The 21,191-nt window shown below is 40.2% G+C and overlaps 1 protein-coding gene and 1 long non-coding RNA gene across 3 annotated transcripts in view; one reads left to right on the top strand and one right to left on the bottom strand.

Annotated features, from left to right (window-relative positions):
* The window catches only part of LOC149912216 (rho GTPase-activating protein 32-like), a 336,632-nt gene that overhangs the window by 77,670 nt on the left and 237,771 nt on the right, over positions 1-21,191 (top strand). The window lies entirely within an intron of this gene.
* On the bottom strand, positions 1,608-20,254 carry LOC149912229 (uncharacterized). Of its 2 annotated transcripts, XR_016461764.1 has the most exons (6): positions 19,154-20,254; positions 18,734-18,834; positions 17,042-18,639; positions 5,756-5,861; positions 4,035-4,384; positions 1,608-2,376 (listed from the first exon to the last, which is right to left on the bottom strand). It is a non-coding gene; the product is annotated as an uncharacterized LOC149912229 (long non-coding RNA). The 2 variants fall into 2 exon arrangements; XR_016461763.1 differs by having other exon boundaries at positions 18,734-20,254.

Raw genomic sequence — 21,191 nt, 5'->3', positions numbered from 1 at the left:
TTGCCCTGGCATGTGTTGGCATCACTATGCAAATGATATGGCTATGATGGCTTTAGATACTCAAATGAACAAAGCCCTGAGCAACTTGGTCTGACCCCAAAGCTTGTCCTACGGTGGGACAGAAACTTCCTGAAGCCCCTTTCCAATCAGATTACTGTGAGGTAGCAGCATCTCATGGTCACTTGCTCTCCATAGTCACTGGCATCACCTGGATAAAGAAAGGCAGGCAGTTGCATGGCTTTCATGCTCTGCTTACCTACTTAGGTATGGAATTTCCACCTACAGGCATCTTATCTTACAATAATCAGATATCATACAATATCTGATATTTTCTGTAATTTATTCAGCCTCTGTTCCATGAGCCTCTGTTCTCTGTCATTCCTATGTGATTTGTGCACTGTTAGTAGAGTCCTGAAAATTTCCCTTCCACCTACTTTCTAAGCTGTCCACAGTCTTTTTTAATCTTTATCCCACTTTATCTTATTCAACTTCAATTCCTCAAAAAAAAAAAAAATCCATGTTTAAGCTCTAAGAAGTGATCCGTGTATTTCACAAGTGTCAAAGTAGCTCACTAATTTCCATATGAGCAGCTGACTATTATTTCCATATGAGCAGCTATTGGAAACAAATTCTTCAGACACTTTGCTAGGGCTTTAGGCATTCACAGTTGTTAGAACAAAGAAGAGAATCCCAGTCTGGAAGCCAAGCTGTAAACTTGGCACACAAACGGCATTAAGGAGATGAGCTTTAAAAGCCACATGCCTCAAAACTAAATACTGCAAGCATGGACTGTAAGACCTGTAAGACTTTATGAAGCATTGTATAGTTTCTAGCTTTTAAAAAGGACACATGCAACATCACGTTCCAAAAACAGTTTTGCTCATCTAGAAATAAGATGATTTATAAGTAGTCAATAGACAGTATTCAAATATTCCTATAAATGAAAAGGGTTAATTTTATCACTTTGAAAAAGGGTATAATTATACCCTTTGTTTTAAATTTTAAATATATTATGTACCTATATTATTAACATATAGTACTTAACAACAGTGCTTGTATAAAGCTGGATTTTTTAGTAGGAACATAATTCTGAAAGAAAATTAGAGAAACATAGAAAATTACAGAAAAATAGGAAATATTTCAGTAGCAATTAGTGGCAATGCAGAATGCCTATGGGGTCCAGGAAAATGTGACAATAATGCTGATCAATATATTACTTCAATAACAAGCTGAACCAGATACCTCTAACTAAAAGCCTTCACCAAGATGTTTTTGGTTTGATTTGGTTCAGATTTGTTGTGTGAATTCCTTTTATCATATAGCTGTGTTGCCTGACCCGTACTTAGTGTAGGAATTCCAGCCTGCTGTGATTTTTGGTTTTGCTTTTGTCTTTGCTTATTTGTTCACTGAGTGGAAGAATGTACACTCACAGGAACTAATGAAATAATTTGTAAACCTGCCAGCAAAAGACATCAGAATTAATCTAGTGGTGGTCTGGTAAAAGAGGAGAAGATAATCTCACATGAAACTTCCACATCTGCTTTGCATATTTCCTCCTTTATGCCTCTTTGCCTGTAGCACTATGCAGTGTGTAAACTCTGAAGCACGCGTGGTATTCCATCTCCAGCACTCCTGTTCTTGGCATGAGTGTCTGCTTCAGAGCAGAGAGACTTTAGGAGACTTCTCAAGGATACAGCTGATCCAAAACCCACAGAGGTGATACGATTCTTAGCAACAATAGCATGTTTTTGAGAAAGCATTAAGTGGCAAAGTGGTTCCCTATCACTAATGCTTTATATATTTCTTTCTTTCTTTTTTTTTAAGAGGAACTGAAGAAAGCAACCCTTTGTTCAACTTAAAATCTCCTAGTTTTATTCTTCAGCCTTTCTCTCACTGGCTTTATTGTTGCTGTATTTTTCCTACTGACATTCTAGTAGAAGCATCTGGGAAGAAGACTGTACAAATGAGTGGAAGCAGAGGGGATATGAAAGACAAGAAAAATGGCTTTATAATAATCCATGAGGACAGTTTCCCACTGGGAAGAAAATCATTGGAGGGAAACTACTATGTGAAATTGAGGTGACTGGGATGCTTGGATAGCTACTGTCTTATTTGTATTATGAGTTACCAGAAAATTAATGGCCTATTATGAGTAAGAGCAATCTACATCATCATTCTGTTAATTGGCACACCTTACTGGTATCTGCAGGGTTCCACACTGGATATTTGATGATTCATCAGTGGTGTGCGCAACAACGGGCCTTTGGGATGGTAAGAGTTTTTTGCCTTGCACTGTTTGCAGGGCCCAGAGATGAGTGACCTTCGTTTCATCTTTTCTCGGGTCCTTCGTGTCTCGTGGTACAGCCATCATCTTTTCTAAAAAAAACAGAGAAAAATGAATATTTAGGAATCCTTACAGATACTGTACAGATGGCTGGTTTAGTGACAGCTGTTAGAAGAGAGTTTAAGCCACAGTTCTATGCCATGTTGTCATTTTCTCAATTCCTTGAAGACCGACTAAATAATAAAGATGAAAAATATTAATCATTAGGATTTAAAGAGAATCTTCACAACTGGCTTACACAATAGAGAGGAGAAAGCCTTGTAGGGAATAGGGCAGGAGAAGCCCATGGCATCATCTATACATATTACGTATGGGTTACATAAATCCATTGACAGTAACACAAAGCATGGCTTAAACTGAAGTACAGAAGAATCCTAGCAGACATGAGGAAGAATAAACAGAGCTAATTTAACAATGAGATGTACTGTTGGTTCAACAAACAGGATCTACGTCATCTGACAGCTTCAATAACAAGTTAGACAGTGGTAAAGAATGACATACATCTGTGGTTGATCCTGTCTTTCTAGGCACTGACGGAGTAGACGGTACCTTAAGGCATCTCCTGACATTTCATACTTCATAACATGTATCTTCAGCTTTAAGTACTGGAAGTATCTGAGCTCTTTTTAACAGAATGGACTCCTCTCAAACATTTGAGAGCTGATGAAAAATACCTTATGAACTTTTTCCCCGAGAAAAGTTATTTAATTAATGTTGCATTACTGCATATTGTTATTTTGCTTTATTTTAATCAACATTTTGGTTTTCAAGGGTTGGGTTCCTTCCACGTGAGGACTCATTTCCCAGTAGGTAGTATAGCTTTTAGAAAACTTTCTGTGTAAAATTCTGACAGTAAAAAGCAACCTGATGTAGGAACCTGCGTGAACATTTTCATCTGAGATGTCACTGATAAGAAAGATTTAGAGACCTTGGAAGTTATATTTTCTGCCACAAAGATTTCAGCGAGGCCAGTGGCAATATAAGTTACTACCATATCATCCAGATGATTAAATGCCACTTAAATGTTTTAAGGACAAGGAATAGTTCTGCTGCTTTATCTATTCTGTTCATTATCCTTCTCCTTAGCTTGTAAAGCAATAGGATAACAATTTCATTTGTATGACAGTGATAACTGTCCAGCAGGAACAAGCCTGAGACCATCAATTCATTTCCCAAAAGCCATCCATTACTTAATCACAGCACGTTTAACACTGGGATTCAGCTGAGTCACATACATTAACCATGTTATGCTTTCCTAATTGGAGACTTTAGTAGATAGTGTTTACATTACATGTACATGAAATTCTGTTAATGAGTTTCTGATTCTTCCTCATGTTTGATACTTATACAAACACTTTAAACGTGGGCAAATATTGCACAATGATATCTGTATGTCTGTAAATTCTCCTACAACACATTGCTCATGTTCTTTTCATGTAAATTTGAAAGCACACTCTATGGCAGTTTGTAAGCAGAAAAAAAATTAAGGTAGGACTACTTCTATTCTCTGAACATAGATTTGTGAACAGAAAGTTATATCAACGTACTCACATTTATATTGAAAGCCATTTGTGGGATTAATGAATCTCTGAACCAAGGAAAAGATATCACACAGGTGATTTGGATTATTACACGTTACAAATTAATAGAAAGGCTGATAGTCATAGTAATTAACTCAAAAGCAACTCACAGATCGAGCATACACTGTGGCAAAGCCCACTTCCAGATGATTCATAAATAGAAGAGAGCAAACTGATCAATCATTGTCCTGTGAAAAAAGTTTGCCAAACTCTCTTATTGTACTTCTTTTCAGCTCCATCATTCCCTTGCATCTCTATTCCCCTTTCTTCACAGCAAGGACCTCCGTTATCTCCAGTGCGTGGACCTGCAAGGAGGTACTGTTGGCTGTAGCTTAAATGCAGCTCATCTATGATAAATGAGAAAGAGTAAAGCTAAAAAGAAGCCTAAAGCTTGTGGTCATATTAACTTTGATGAGAACAGAGTATGGATGAATGGTGATTGTGTGAAGGTCAGCAATTTCTGCAAAAGGAAAAGACAAAAACCATGAAAGACAGCACACCAGTATTGAGAAATCAGTCATACAGAGTGATCAAAGGGAATGAGAGGAAACTGAGCATGAGACATATTTGTGACTCATTGCAATATAACCAATAGAATGTATTACAAATTAAAAAGTCATTATAGAAATTGACAATCATACAGTAAGAGAAGCATAAAAGGTCTCAAAAAATCAAATATGTAAAGCAGTTTATGTAAAACAACTAAAAAGATGTAGAAGAAAAGAATACTACAGTAAAATATCTGTTTGTCTTTTCAAGAAAGGACAACAGTCACATTAAAATCTTCTAAAGTGAAAAAGATGAAGTTGCTAAAGAGTGAATCCTTCAAAGATGTATTCATGTACATGAACAGTCCCACTTTAACACATGGAAACACTTACGTGAGTAAAACTCTCAGCAAATGTTTTAGGAGAACTTTGTGTCTTCTAACTTCACATTTTTTCTTACATCTATTCATTTACCTCCATCAGCATTAGCAGGGGTATTAATATTGGTTGATGTGCTGTAGTATCATTTACTCACAATTTCCATGTACTTCTACGGGTAGCAGAGGAGTTACTGAACTCAGGTAGTCCCTAAGTGAATGCCCAGATCTTCCAGGAAGATCTTCCAGGTTGTGGATGCCCCATCCCTGGAGGTGTTCAAGGCCAGGTTGGATGGGGCCCTGGGCAGCCTGGTCTAGTACTAAATTTGGAGGATGGTGGCCCTGCCCGTGGCATGAGGGTTGGAGCTTCATGATCCTTGAGGCCCCTTCCAACCCGGGCCATTCTATGATTCCATGATTCTGTGATTCCAAGCCATGGTAGCATAAGCTGCTTTTCAGGGACAACTAGAAGGCCAGCTGTCTGCTCAGTTCCATCATTCTTCCCACAGAAATTGCATACCCAAACTGACTGCTAGCAGTCAGACATCATATATTAACCATTTTTTCGCTACTGAAATAGAGGTTCAGTGTGATCCCTGTTGAGCAGACAGCCAGGTGAGCTTTCTGACTGCCTCTCACCACTCATACCATGATGCAGAGTTAAGCAAAGAAAACACTGCTGCCAACATCCAAAATACACCTGCAATTTGGGGCATCATCACATCCACTCTTACAGACAACATCCCCCAACTCCTTTTCACCTTTTCCCAGCAGATTCTCTTAGTACTTTTGCCCTTAACTGAGCAACATTGTGCAGTTGCAGTCATTACAACTGTTCTCAGTCTGGATTTACCTTTGGAGGTCAATACTAATTATTCTGCCATACATCCCCCATTTCAGAACTGCAAGCAGCTTTCATGTCTTCTCTATTTTTTTCAGTTACTCCAGAAAAAGGTATTAACTCACCCTACAAGTCTTGCCATGGGGCTGTTCTGCCATTCATACAAAGAAAATTGCCTTTCTTCTCCGCAGAGTGCAATGAATTTTTCATCTTCTCACCTCACAGTTATATCTCTCAAAGAATAAAAGTAACTACAAAATTAGCGAGGATTCAGTAACAGTAGGTCAGCTATAAATACTTGTAAATGGGAAACATCTAGTGAACATCTTTGGAATTACAACATTACAGCATTCTGATTTTAGGAAAGTTACAATTAAGCTCCACTTCCATACAACCAGCTCTATATTACAAACTCAACAAAAACGTATGGTGGAGCAGAAGTCCTACTCAGTGCACCTCATGCCTTTTACCCAGTTATTCAGATACAGCACTGTCACAGTTCTGACCTGCTTCGACGTGGTTCCTTGACTAAATGGCACAGGGGGACCCTATGATGGGTCTAAAAACAAAACAGCAGCAACGAGCTAAGGGAGAAAATTAACTCACTAAGTATTAGAGCACAGTGTGAGAGAATGCAATATAACACAATACAATTGGAATTGTAGCTAATACATTAAATAAACAAGAGATTGTCCAAAACCAAAGGCCTTACTCTAATGTTGAAGGTGAGACAGCTACGGAGCATACACTGCAGAGCCAAGCAGAAAAAGAAGTCTCATGACTCCCAGTTTTCTCTTTCCCTTTAAGCAGAAAATGGAAATGGAACAGTGAAGTATTCTGGGAGATACAGTTCATTCTTTCTCTTCTGTGAAATGTACCAGGAACTATCAACAATCCATGGAACTGAAGCCTTAACTCTTTAACTCCCCGTGCATTACCTGATGTTATGATGTGGAATACCAATAGCAGAAATCTTGAAACCACAACAAGTATGCCAGGGGACAACATCAGGGCCAACATTGTCTATCTTCATTAATGACCTGACCGTCTGGACAAAGTGCACTCTCATCAAGTTTGTAGATGCTACAACATTGCTGCTGAGGCACTAGTTGAGTGTGCTGCCATTCAAAGGGAGCTGGATTGGCTGCAGTATTAGGCTGAAAAGAATCATGTGATATTCAACAAGAAGAAATGCAAAGTCCTGTGTCTGTCAAGGAATGACTCCCCAGTACTTAACGACAGGATGAGGAGAAGCACTACAGAAAGGAATCTGGGTTCTGCAGGACAAAAAGCTGACCACAAGCCAATACTGTGCCTTCACAGCAGAGGAAGTCAACGACCTCCAGAGTCACGTTAGGCAAGGCATTGACAGCAGGTCAGCAGAGGAATTCCCTCTCCTGTACTCAGTTCTGGTGTGATACATCTGGAGCTCTGGGCTTACTGGTATGAGACAGGAAGCTACTGCAGCAGGTGCAGTGAAGGGGCACAAAAATAACAAAGGAAGAGGATAATGTGACATGAAGAGAAGCTGAAAGAACTGAGACTGTTCAGCCTGGAAAAGAAGAGGCTTAGGGGGATCTTGTTGATGATATAAATTCTTGATAGGAAGGAATGAAGAAGAGGGAGGGAGCCAGATTCTGCCCAGTGACAGGATAACAAGTGATGAACACAAAGTGAACACCTGTGAAAGTCTGTATAAATAGGAAAAACAAAACAGAAAAACAACAGTTTTACTCCAGGAGAAGTCAAACACTGGAACAGATTGCCCAGAGAGGTGATGGAATTTCTGGAGATGCTCAAGCCCAATTGGACACGTCTGCGAGCAACACCCTGCCTGAGCAAGCAGTGGACTAGAACATCTCCAAAGGTGCCCTTCCAGAATCTGTGATTCCAATTGAAATTCTCTGAAATTACTCTTCTTGTACCTTTGGGTGCTCCCAGATGAAATCATTAGGAATCACACAACTTATTTCCCCAATAGGATATAAGAATCTAACACCTAGAGACCTGTATTTTTCAAGACTGTCGTGTTGTAAGCATTTACACAGCTTCATTTTTCATGTGAAGCTATATTCATTCAATCTGGAGTTTACTTTAAGTAGTTTGGACCACACTTCAGAACTTCATCACACCAGTGGTTCCACCCTCACTCTAAAGGTAATGCTGCTTTTCCTGAATACTCTGATTTGGCCCTGAGAGCTCACAAGCTACACCTGCTCACTAACTGAAAATACAGCAGCAAAAATTATTTCCTGATTTGTTCGCTTGCATCAGCCCAAGACATTTCCAAACCAAACCCTCCAGGTGGGCTGAGAGGGTATGGTCTATCTCCTCTGGTTCCTGACTATTGAGTCCCACCACGTCAGAAAGTACAGCACGTCAAAAAGTCTGTGCAGTGCTCAAAAGTGAGATGGGGAGAAGCTAGGTTGGCACGATGAGATATTCTGCACAGCCCTTACTAAGCTGATGCTCAGATAAATCCCTGCTGTCTAGTGTAAACTCCTTTACCTTTTACCTCCAGTTACCTCACCTAATGATCCTCTAGTAAGATGAGGTATATCCATTATGCCCTATCCCCCATTCTTCAGGTGCCCTCTGTGCTCTGTCTGAAGTCAACTCAGGCTCTGCAGGTGGCAGTATGTCCTACCTGTTGCTAAGTCCACACGTTCTCCTTTCCCTATCATGACACTGCTACCCAAAGCTTGCACAGTTTTAGAAGAAAAACAAAAGGACAAAAATGTTCTCCAGAAAATAAGTCCCCTCCTGTTAGCCTGGGCTCATGTAAGGGCCAGTCACTGAAGGAAGTTGTCGTAGCTTGGCCAGGTTTGGTGACAGGGAGCTAAGGGATCTATGGACTGGGAAGAGAAAAGGGTGGGGGAAGAGGCAAGAAAACCAGCAGCAGTGAACTAAGGGAAAAACTTCATTTAAAAAATATAGTGGCACAATGTGAGATAATAGAATACGATGGGATTTGGAGTTAACAACTCAAATAAAATAGGAGAGAGTTTACAAAACTGCATTCCTTACTCTAATGCTATAGGAGAGACAGCCAGGAGCACAGAGAGCAAAGAGAGGCAGTCTTGAGACTCCGCCAGTTTTATCTTTTTGTTCGAATGGAAATGGAACAATGAAGTCTTCTGGGAGTTGTAGCTCACTCTTTTCTTCTGAGATCAGGAAACCAGAAATGCTGACAAGCCACTGAGCTGCAGTACTAACCCTTTAACTCCCAGTACAGTGTGATGTTATGATGTGGAATACTGACCAAAAATCATAAGACCACAACAAGAGAGTACCTCTTGGAGCTAGGCTGCTTCCTGGGAAGGAGTGCTGTGTAGCCATAGAGCCCCTTCACCAGTTGGGGGAGCACAGTTTTTCTTGCTATGATTACTGGTCTACCTGTGAATACTTTGCCTGGTATCTCCAAGAATCTGTCAGAGGCAATTTTGCTTCTTTGTGAGCAGGGCATCTACACTACCTTTATGTTGTGTGTTCAGACAGTGCTAGTCTGCAGCCATGTGCAAAGCCCTACGAAATCATTAGGGAAAAACTTGTGCCAAGACATCTGAAGGCACTTCTCCAGAAAATACAGGTGGGCAAAACAGTGTGCACCTTCTCTCTGCCTTTGATCTCTTACTCTGATTCCCTGAGAAGGAAAGTGCAGAGGCTGAAGGGGAACCACAGGGCACTTTGACAGCCTGTCCACCAGTAGGGATGCATGCGGGACCGTGGCTATGCAACATGCCCACAGAGCCACTTGTCTTCAGCTCTGACAGCTACCTGCAAGTCTTTGACTTCAGTGACTCTGAATAGGGTGCTCACTCTTAACTACTGATACACTACAAAACATTTCAGATAGTTACATTTAGTACTGTTGGAGCAAAGGTTTACTCTAGCTTCAATACATGGAAAACAGAATTTGCTTGTAAGTCCTCCAAGGGTAGACATAATGGCTGCAATAAAATAAATCAGTGATCTACATTTGCTGCTGTTTTCCATCCCAAACATTTCACTGTCGGAGCATAATCAGCTGAGACTACAGATGAGCCTTTAAGAAATTAGCTTAGGAGTTACTGTGCTGTGATCAAGTTACAAAACAACAAGAGGCTCTAATACTTGGATTCAGAGTGCATGAGATTGCTATTCAATGTGAAGAACGATCATTTAATAAACCAACCTACTTGCCTTTCATCTGTCTTCACCACTTTCACCACAAGACTTACAGAAATGTCATTAGAAATTGACAGGCATTTCAGTTCATACACAGCCTCCTTCTGTAAGATAACAAATACTTAATTGCCACCCAGGGAGTAGGAATATATTTAAGTTTCCCCCACAGCCTTATGGAGTTTGCATCCAGGTCACCCTCGTTCCTATAGAGCACACGAAGCACAAGAAACAGATGTAAAAGTATATACACACACTCAATTCACACCTCTCTACTTCTGTTCATTTTTTTCTCATGTGAACAAATGAAGAACCCATCTGGAGATCAACGGGAAAACAAACAAACCAAAAATGCACATAAATAGAAGGCATTCCTGGAGCCTGTATGGATTGTAAGCCTGTGTAGCTACTTCTACTATAAACAGTAACTGAATAAATTGTTGATATGGTTTTCAGACTAAGAATTAGAGCCACATTTAACTCTCTTTCAGGCAAAGTCCCTGATCATGAGGCTTTCAGCTCTGCTCCTGCTGATGTTTCCTCATTGGGGAGCAGGAGGCAACTCTATGCTGAGCAGTTCATCAGCAGGATCTGTCTGGGATGGAAGACCCTTTCCCAGTTCGGGACCTGTTTGTAGCTGAATCTTATTTCTCCTCTCCAAAGTCTCAAGACAATACTGAATCCTGTGCTCCTGCACTGCCCTATACTGGTCAAGTGCTCTCATCACCTTATCCAACAGCATGGCCTTAAAAGTGCACAGAACTGTGCTGCAGTTCAGCACATACAGGACTGCTGAACGTGACAGGCAGCTTCAGAGACACCCAGACTCGTCTGAGCCAGCAGCAGGAAACAAGGAGCACCCTAGAGCACCTCAACTTTCATCAGTGCCTGCATGTGGGGAACTGAGCCAAGTTCCTAGCTCCATGTGCACACCGACATGAGGACACCTATGTTCAGGAAAGCAATTAACTGGAAACTGAATCTCACTCTTCCTCTGAAATGTTGCAGTCTTCTTCACAACATTTTTAGATGACTGTATAAGAACAGAAAAAAAATCCGTAAAGACATGATTTAATTAAAATTTGTCACCTTCGCTTGATCTTAAAGAGCACTTTCTCTATTAACAAATTTGATACATGAAGAAGGAAAGACAATTCAATCTCTACAATCTCCACTAGATCTTTTTTTCTCTCTCTCCATCAAAATACTTCAAATCCCTTTCTACACCCTTGGTATTCACCCAAAAGCTACTATTAAAATCCACCCCATCTGCATTCTTAATTTCATCTTTATAGATCAAAAGTATTTAAGATAATCTGTGATCCTGAGCAGATCCCAAGCAGCAGCCCAAATACAAAGTGACGTATATAGAATAGAAAAAATAGGATATGCAATAACTATTTCTCCTGCTATCATAGAATCACCGAGGTTGGAAAAGACCTGCAAGATCATCACCAATATTTCTCACTAAACCACGTCCCTCAACACAACATCTGAACGTTCCTTGAATGCCTCCTGGGTCAGTGACTCCACCACCTCCCTGGGCAGCCCATTCCAGTGCCTGCCCACTCTTTCAGAGAAGTACTATTTCCTAATGTCCAACCTGAAGCTCCCCTGGTGCAACTCGAGGCCATTTCCTCCAGTCGTGTCACTAGTTACATGGGAGAAGAGGCCGAGACCAGCTGGCTACAACTTCCTTTCAGGTAGGTAGAGAGAGCTATAACGTCTCTCCTGAGCTTCCTCTCCAGCAGATTGAACAATGCCAGCTCCCTCAGCCAAGTTGTTAACAGCCTACCCCACTCTGTTAAAGAGAGGAGCTGCATAATATTGTGGCAGATTAAAATTACTCAAGTACCCCAATAGGCAGGAAGGTAAATATTAAAACTAAAGTCCAGTGGGATCAAAAGAACCAAACATATAATTTCCAATCGTGCAAATTTTAATTTCATTATTAGGGAGTCACGAACTTCATGGAAACCAGGAGGATTCACCTCTTAAATAGATTTTACTACGGGTGTTTTATCATAGAGTTCTGCACTGAGCTCTCAGGTTTCCTATAAAGCTGCAAGGAAATCTGCCCCTCCAGCAAGTCTGTTACCTTGAACACATCCCATGTCACAGTGCATCTGGGAAGAGTGACAACTGCTAACTCTCCTTGTACACTTGTGTGTGCATTTACCCTAGAGGTCTCCCTGTAAGCAGTAAGCAAAGGCTGTCATTGCTCCAGATGTGTGATAATACGAGATCAATGTCTGAAGCAGCCTGTCTGACAGTGAATCTCTGCTTTGAGGAAGATGAGGAAGAAGGTTAGATATTACACGGACTTCTTCATTATTCACATCTGTCACTTTTATCTCAAGCTGTGAGTAACTGTCTTATTTTGTAGGTTTTCTTCACAGCTGCAAAGCTCAAGTCTTTTGCTTCTGCCTTGCTACACATTCCACTGCAGCCACAGATAAGGTGCAAGATGGGCACCTTATCAGATGTTCCCCCAGACAACAGAGGAGATGCAGCCAGCACAGCTGCTGCTGCCACATGGCATTTCTTATCCCCCTGACATTTCAAAAACACAGGAACAGCTTCAGCTGTCAGTGAAGTGCTTTCTGAGAAGGCATACTGCTTTGGAAAGAGTAAAGCCATACTGCCACATTATGTAGTACAGGAGATGAAACAAAGATACGCATACACTACAATTCACAACAAGATTTACTTACATACTAAATAGAGATATAGAGAGTTTTTTAGATGGCTTTCTTAAAGTGACTGCCAGCTCGAGGCAAGGCAAAAATAAGAGATACATAAAATGAATACATAATAAGCAGTTAAGTTAAAAAAAGAAAAAAGAACAGGGCTCAGATAAGGTCAATTTGCAATAGCTTAATAGGTTTGGGATGAAAGATGGGATTTGTGACTGTGATCAATCTGTAATACTTAGAGTTAAGGACTACATGAAAATCTTTCATAATGGAAAGACTCATTGGTATGCCCTTACCTTTGTCAGCTGCTCACTTCTTAACTGTATACTGATGATCTTAAAGACAACTGGCATACTCTATTTCAGGCTATGAGTAAATACATGGAGAATACTCAGTTCTGCAGTGCTGGCTGTCTTGTTATCTTTTTGGCAAAAATGCCGGTGGCTGAATGGTGCCTTTAGAAAGACCTGACATTTCCCAAGTGAGCCTGGAAAGGAACACATTCTATCTTCTCTTCCCTACAAAGTTCCTGCTTAGCCCAGATTTCTGATTCAACAGAAGGGGAATGCAAGCTCATCAAATATGCCTGTAGTGTATGGCTACAGCTCTCCTGAGCTCTAAAACATTACATCTTTTTCTGCGAAAGGTACATTTGGCATGCAGGTTTGCCCAGGGAATATCAGCTTCTATATTTTCCTTCATAATTCTATTCCATTTAGTCAGAGCTGCAGCCAAACAGAGAATGCCATGACCATTGCTACAAACATCTCAAATGATCTCTAAAAAGTCAGAAAGAAGATCTGAACTTTGAGACTAATGATGACTGATGATGGTTACTGCCTGAGTTTGTAGCCCCATCATCTGGAAACAGTGATGAAGTGAGAACATACATGCACACACAGCTCCAGAAATTAGATTTCCTGCACCATAAATTGACCACTTTCAATGGTCATTTCTTTCTAATAACTTGCAACTTTCCATCCTGCAACAAAACATCATCCTTCAACCCAGTAGAGATCTGTACTGTTTCCTTTATGTTTTGAAAGTTACAGTTTTTATGAGATAAGAAGAGGCCAAGGGGAGAAGTTGAACATACTGCTCATTTTCTGATGAGCCATACCTGTAACATACTCTATGGGATCCTCTTACTTTCTACAGCATGTCATTTTTAATTGCCATATCATAAAATAGTTTTTAATGCATTGAACATTAAGGGATCTAAATCTCTTTAGTGCTCATGGATGGTAACCTCTCAAGGTTCATACTGAGGCCAGCTCCATATAATAAATAGAATGTGGGCAAAAAAGCAATAACAGAAATTAATGACAAGTATTGTAGAGAATATGTGAAACACTTGAAATGAGATCTCTAGGAGTTTTGCATTTCCAATAATAAGCCAAAGCAGTAAGTGAGGGAGGAAGGAAGGAGGGAAGGAATATTTCTGTTCTTTCCGGGGTAAAGTCACTTATTACTCTCCAAGCAAAAGGTTTTATACAATTTAATACAGGTCAATACTGTCAAGATGTCTGAAATCAAACCTATACAAGGAAGAACCCAAAAAAGAAATCAGATGTGCATAGGCTGGGGTAAAGCAGTAAGAAAACCATGGTATCACTGTACTCAATAGAAGGTTAATCTTGAAGATATGAAAGTGCTGTCAGCAGAGGCATATGCAATGTTTCAAAAACAGTAATGTATACAATGCAATATGAGCCAGTCTGGGGAACTTAACAGCTGTCTTATCCTGACTAACTATGCAATTTACAGAAATCTGTGATTATTTAAGAAGTGTGGACAGCAATACCTATACTAGCAGGAGCAAATGGGATCATTTTAGCTAAGATGAAGATATTCCGATCAAATTATCTCCAAAGAATGAAGAGAAATCAAATTTATGTAATTGAGTTTGTTCAGCATATAGGTATTTGAAACCAATTAAGGTTATTTAGATCCTTTGTGTCATTAATGAGCAGTTTCAGATGAGGAAAAGCTCTCTCAACGCACCATTAACAAGCCCAGCAACACTTGTGAAATGAGCTGCAGCTTGGACACACATCAGTGCATCAGGTCATACAGGAGGAAATGCCTTTTCAGAGCACATTTTGACTGTTCTCACAAAACCAGTCAGAAAGCTCCCCATCTGTCTTTTCCAAAGGTATTTTTAGTATCTGAGACAAAGACTTGTTACAAAAGCCTATTAGAATCCTAACAGTTGATAATTGTGGGGTTATTTTATTTCATTAAGGTTATTATTTTTTGCTAGTTTCAGTGTCTGAACTAAATGATGTTCATTAGTTTGCAAATATTAGGTCTTGTACCTAAGTGCATGTATTTGTAAGTATCCCAGTAGATATCTATGATACATGAGCACTGACAAGTTTCCATGAACGACAGTGCTTGGAATACCAAATTCATTCTTGCTTACATAAAGGATTTTTTCTAATTCTATTTGAATTATTCTAAATTATTCTAAATAATACACAATTTTTTCTGCTTGTTATATGGGTAAAAAAGCACGTGACTTGTAACCACTATGCTATTTTGCAATAGCATCTACGTCATCTCTGAAGTTTTGAAAACTTCAGATTCAAAAAGAAGCTTCATCTCATCTCACATTACTTACATGCCAACCGTAACTGTTAAGTTGTTCTGAGTATCCCATAGCCAAAGAAAATGCAAGTTTTGCATATTTTTCCTTTTCATACATTCTTCCTCAATTCTGAAAGGCATTTTCCATAGAATAACAGAGACTTCTGCGTCTAAGGAAGTCCATCTGTTAAAAATTAGATAATTTAACAGATTCATCTTCACAGGCTAAGTTTATACTCAGCAGCTTTCCAGGAGGAGTGCCCAAGTGATCATGACGGCCAAGTTCAAGGCTGGGCAAGCTGTGGTCAAGGTCTCTATCTACTGCAGTTTAACAGTCACATCAAGGCTGAATCAGTCCTTCATCCAGTGAATCAATATATTAAAGCTAGACTCAAACTACAGCAAGTCTCAAACACACAAATGCAGACTTCTGCTCTGACCTGTACAACATCTGAATGAATGCCACAGGGTAAGCGGGTTAGATACAAGTCCTACAAAACTCAAAAAATGAAAGACAACAGTCACAAATCAGAGCAAATGAAGGGGATTTTAAAGGCTTAGCCTTCTGGCTGTTTGTTGTAGCATGTTTACTTCGCACTCTGAGCATGTCTTCAGTTGACAGATGAAAAACATTGTTTTTACTCATAATGAATAGGCATACAAGAATTCTGAGAACCTTGATCTTGCCACAGTAAACTCAAGAGACTGGAAACTCTTAAAAAGCACAGTTGGGAAAGTTTTAACAATTCCATCAACAGCAAGACTGTTCTTGACTGCCTGATCAGATTGAAGCAGGGTGGCAATAAATCTCATCAGCTCAGGATGAAGAGGAGGTAGTACTGTCTGGACACCAAAGGAAAAAGAGGACTACATGGAAAAGGTTGCACTTCAATAAATGCCTGGGGAAAAAAAAAAAAAAAAAGAGGAAACAACTAAATCTGAGAATAAGGCACAGAGAGGAGTGAATACAGCTGAGGTTCATCCAAGCAACAAACTTAGGAATGAATCGGTGACGCTGGGGAGATGAAGTCAGCTATGCCACCAAACATTAAGATAGAGATGGTAAACAATACAGAAAACAGAATCAAATGAAACTAGACCTTTGGCTTCTAAAACGTCCCCACATAATCACTGCTAAGCTTTCTTTGAGCAAACCTAAAACCATGCCTGCTTTCTTGTTAACTTAGTAAGAGATTAAGCTCATCGTCCAGAATAAAGTTTCAAGCCAAACTGGATTACCAAGGTAAAATCAAGAATCTGTAAACAAGGGTAGGAACATCAGATGAAAAGCCAAAAATGTAGTTAAAAGGCAGGCAGTGCCCAGGGATTTGAGATAAAGGGCACAGACTTCACCTACAGACCCAGTAAATTGACACTGCACATGCTACTGCAGCTGAAGAGCATGGGAAGCCTCCTTAGCCCTCTGATTACTTTTAAATCTTGGTAGAGGAGATCCTAATAGAATAGAAAGTAGCTTAAGCCAATTACAAATGAAAATCCTTTCATTCATCTGTGTTTGCCATGCTGTACACTGATATTCTCTTCCAAATAATAATAATCTGACATTAAATTTGTCTGCAAGGCCCATAATGTGACTTAATTGCATATTAGGACACAGATTTCCATTGCTCTGGCCCCACACCATCAGTTAGAGTCGTGTGTTAATTGCAGCATATTTCAGATCAAAAGACAAATGCCTTGACCATGCAACTCCTACCGTGAGTCTTTTACTGAACTCCATGAATTCATGTATGGCTGTAATGCACCCTGAGCCTTCTGAGTTCATAGGATGACACTGTTTAGGCATCTCATACTGCTGCTGAGACCTCCAGCTCCAATTCTATCTATCTGATCCATACTGAATCTTCTTCATTAATTTGTCAGTCCATCACCAAGAAAAAGCCCAGTCCCTCTGCACACGGATGCAATAAGGGAGCCCCAGGTTATGAAGGCAATATTTACCAGATGATTTTTTATCCAGATGATTTTTCTCACTTTTACATAGGACCAGCCTGACTTCCTTGCTGGCATCGCAGACGTCACACTGCCAAGGCCTGTCACCTCTTCTGGAAAACACAAGTGCAGCAATGCTTCTTCCTTGACAGGGGGATAGGTAACAGAAGGAGGCCCTGGCCTTGCCCCATCATCAGTCCCATAAGACCTCTACAGAGGAGCTGGGGCAGCTTTCTTGTCGGCTCTGTGGTGGTTGGAAACAGATCTAAACAGCTACAGTTAGGAATGTCTCGAGCTCTCAGGACAATTTCCTTCAAACTGCTCTCCCAAAAAAGCACTTCTAGACAGTAAGCCTCAGTAACAGAAGAGGTCTGTCTTTTCAACAGAATTTCTGTTTCTTAGCTAAATGCCATAGCAGTACTCTTCAGAGCAGGAAATCTGCCACAGTGATTGTCTCCAAGCCACAAATACGATCAGGTAGAATAATGCCCTCTGATCTTTAACTTGACACAAAACTATTTACTTGTTGAAATAGATAGGTAGGAAAGGAGCATTTCAAAAGACCCAGAGCCAGTCATTCACAACCTTGAAACGTGCATCTGCATAATCTGGAGTGTGAGCCACAAAAGTGTCTTAAATGGAACCTGCCTTCCAGGAAGAGATGGCAGTTTGACTCAATAAGTCACGCTGCAACTCTCAGCAAAACAGAGCATACACAGCTCAGTGCTCAACTCCTTTCCTGACATTAAAGGCTACAAGTGAACAGAACCAAACAGCTAGAACTGCTGTGGATCTCTGCTCTAGGCATCATTCTCACCTGTTGATTCAGTACTGCAATCAAGTTTTAAGTTTCCTTCACAAAAACTCCAGCTCCCATTTAGTACCAGTGATTATGCCACTTGGGTTATCCTGCCTTTGTCTACAAGTACAGCAAAAAGCTGGCATGTTGGGAAATTATCCAAATGGGAGTACCCCTTCAAATAAGGGGTCTGCATAGTGTTGTGCAGGGATCAGATGCTTCTTCGGTGCTGCATAACTTGGGGTTCTTAGCATCTAAAGGGACATCAGTTATTTATTATTCTGTCCTTATAGCATTCGATCTAATAAACAGCAGGTCAAATGGTACCTTACAGACTCTGAGTGCCTTTCATACCAGGATCCTAATGGACCAGTACTCCCCCAGCACCAAACAAATACACCAGGAGTACAGGACAGAGCAGTTAAATTGTTATCTTCCTCAAAGTACATAAGACACCACACCCCAGAAAGAACAGTACCGCATGGAAGGATTTGCGTGCCTCCTTAAAATAGAATTTCTGCTCTCTAGAATCAGCCATCCAAAAATTAGACATTATCTTAAGTTAGTATTTACATTCCCTATATATTCAGCAAAGAGAAAGGAGTGATTAAGGATAGCAATCCATACCTTTTCAAGACAGCCATCTGGGATGGGAAAGATTAAGCTTCCTCTGTAGATGCACTTAGAACGTCCATAGCAGCCAAATCTGATCTTCAGCCAGCTTAACTTCACACCTAACGGTTACAGGTTTGATGTCAAGTGAGATGATTTGTACCCCAGTTGGTACTGACAAGGAAGTCAGAACAGGCTGGAATCAAAGTATTTGAAGTGTACTAAGGACAAGATAAGTAGAGCCATCTATACTGCTATATAAAAACATGGGAATTTTAAGAAATACATACATCCATCCGGTACTGACGATCCATTATTTTGCTATGCCCTCAGTGCTCCACACAGTTCTGCTGGATTTTCTTCATCTTGTAATAAATGACCCATCTGTTGACTCAAGACCAGAGAAATGTATTGGTAAGGACTGGGAACCAAAAAAATCCATTTTTGACTAGCTATTTCTATAATATTATAGGGATGTTTTAAATTCTTTCTTGCTATAACAGAGTGACTGAGTTACTGACCATTTTCTACTACCTGAGCATCTCCAAATATACTGCTATGCACACACAAGCATAAACAGAGATTATGTCAACCTCTTATTTAAACAAACTTGAATATAGGAACTCAAGAAAAATAATTTATGATTAATGTGGAATTTTAAGTATTTACAGACTCCTTCTCTAGCTTACTTTCAGAACAGAAATTCTTACTGTTGTTTTCATGATGTCCATTCTTACTTCTTGACTTCCATTTTGCCTTCTTGCTTCCAAGAAAACAAACAATAAAAAAAATACTATTAAGCAATTAGTTCTCTGCTCAGATGCCTCTGCTTGCAAGTTGTTGTACTGCAGGATTTCTCTTTACTCCACAATGCTACAGTTTGCCAGGTTTTCGTGTTTGCCCTAGATAATTCCCAACTGCAGTGAACACATGCTAGAAAATCTTAGTTATACTGTATAATCAATGAATACACAGACATTATAATTACGAAACACAAGAGAGTTTGGCTAAGCAGATTATTACATACACCAAAGAAAGAATAGATAGAGTGCTTACGCTTACCTGGGCTTGCTGTAAAACCCCAAAGAAGGGATCTCCAGAAAAAGATCCTTCCCCACTGGTACTCAGCTCTTAAATGGGTCTAGGAGAGGTGCAGCCAGGCTCCACTCCTTCCAGCAGCACAGCTGAATTGCCTTCACCTGTGCTCCCAGGGCTGACTCATTGCTCACCTCAGGTGATCAATCAGAGGTTCAGGCCATTCTTCCCATACATATATACACCATAAAAATCAAACTACAGCTTCAGAAATACATGTAAGCACACGGCTTACACATCCTTGCTTCTCGGCCAGGATGCTTTGTTTTACCCAACCTGAGCTATTGCTCCCCTCTACTCTGGCCTTGTGAGGCCCCATCTGGAGTACTGCATCCCAGTACAGTAAGGATGTGGAGCTGCTGAAGCAGGTCCAGAGGTGGCCTTGGAGATGATGAGAGGGCTGGAGAACATTTCCTGTGAAGAAAGGCTGAGGAAATGCTGTACCCAGAGGTTGGTGAGGCGCTGGCACAGCTGCCCAGAGAAGCTGTGGTGCCCCATCCCTGGAGGCGCTCGAGGCCAGGCTGGATGGGGCCCTGGGCAGCTGAGCTGGTGGGGGGCAGCCCTGCACATGGCAGGGGTTGGGGCTGGGGGGGCCTGTAAAGTCCTTTCCAATCTAAGCCATTATATGATTCTGTGATCTTCCAAAGGTATGTGAAGGTTGACATGTTTTTGCACCTTTTTAATCATTATAAATTAAACCATTTCACAATGTTAGATTAAGGATGATACTTACTACGATGGTTATGCAAGAAGCACAGATATGAGATCAGCCAGGGGCTTTTATCCCTCACCAACTCTTGATTAAGGTGAATGCCAGGAAGTCCATGGAAAGCAGTGACTTCATAAGATGACAGCCAAAAGTTAGACCCTCAAATAGGAAGGATCTGCATAATTCCCTCAAAAGACACAACAGTCTAGCTGAAGTTTTGGCCCTGAAAGCATTGCCCCAGCAATCTTTGTACTGAGATCTGCAGCAGTGAATTAAGGCTATATATTTTTATATATAGTTAAATTATTAAATTATAATTAATCAAATTAATTAAAGGTGATATAATTTAGTGTGTTATCATGTACAAGTAAAAAATCCCAGTTGTTATATTCTTCCAGACAAAGATTTTTCACATGCTTTGAACCATTAAAACAAGGACATCCAGGGGTTCTAAGGACAATAATAGCATACACTACTGAGGGATATTTAAGAAAGTGTATAGGTTATTAAAACTTGTTCAAAGCATGCCATTAAACTTGGTGCTATTTTCTTTTCTACTCAGAACTTAATATTCAGATGAAAAACTAACTACCAAATGGGATTATTACATTTCTAGTATTTCTAATGAAGAAACAACTTTCTTTCCAACAACCAACACAGAAGACTGTTTTTATATATTATCACTCTGAGTTACATTATCCAGTTAAAAATACCCCACATGTAAGGGAATCTATTCCTTTGAGCACAGAAAATAGGCAGTTATAACAATTCAAACAACAAAATGTTCCCTCATGTTACATAAGAAGACTTGAGAAACCAGCAGACCATCTGGCAAAAAAAAAAAAAAAAAATAGTGTACTTTACTAACTGTGAACTTGTGGAGGCTTTTTTTCTTAGCATAAAACCAGCCAGCATTCCTTTACCCATTAACTATTTTGAACATG

This window comes from Phasianus colchicus, chromosome Z, assembly GCF_987193195.1.
Source record: "Phasianus colchicus chromosome Z, bPhaCol1.hap1.1, whole genome shotgun sequence".
Taxonomy (NCBI): domain Eukaryota; kingdom Metazoa; phylum Chordata; class Aves; order Galliformes; family Phasianidae; genus Phasianus; species Phasianus colchicus.
This window is presented reverse-complemented; position numbering and strand designations above follow the sequence as displayed.